Below are 549 nucleotides of genomic sequence, written 5' to 3'. Positions count from 1 at the left end.
ATATAAAGCTGATAATCGCTTTTACATAAGTGTGATTTTTTTTCTACGGAACAATTCTACAATGTTTTCCGGCCCGCAAATTTATCCACTGTCAACAAATGCATCAATGCGGGTGAAAGATTTTAAGGGTTCACATAAGTAAATTTGCAGTTCACATGTGACCTTGATAATGTTTTTCAGTACTCAGATATTAGCTTTTTAAAAGCAAAACGCATTATCATTAGCTATTAAAGTTTTTATGCAAGAAAGCCCTTTTCCAATATTAGTCGCTGAAGGCGCTGAAGTGCAATTTGTGCGCCGAAAGGACGGAAAGACAATTAGCGTATCAGGAGATATAATTGATCAGGAGAAACATAAAATACATAACCACAATATCAATAACTCTAGCGTAAACAGAAAAATCAACTTGCAAATACATACACATACCATAAATGCTCAATATGAGCTCTACTGAATCCAAAAACGAAGGTTTTTCGATTATAACGGAAACTTCACTCTGTGTGAGAGAGAGGTACTTCTTTAAGGTTAACAAATAAGAACAGTCACTCC

Source organism: Varroa destructor, unplaced genomic scaffold (assembly GCF_002443255.2).
Source record: "Varroa destructor unplaced genomic scaffold, Vdes_3.0 BEIS01000003.1, whole genome shotgun sequence".
Lineage (NCBI taxonomy): Eukaryota > Metazoa > Arthropoda > Arachnida > Mesostigmata > Varroidae > Varroa > Varroa destructor.
Note: the sequence above shows the minus strand (reverse complement) of the source record.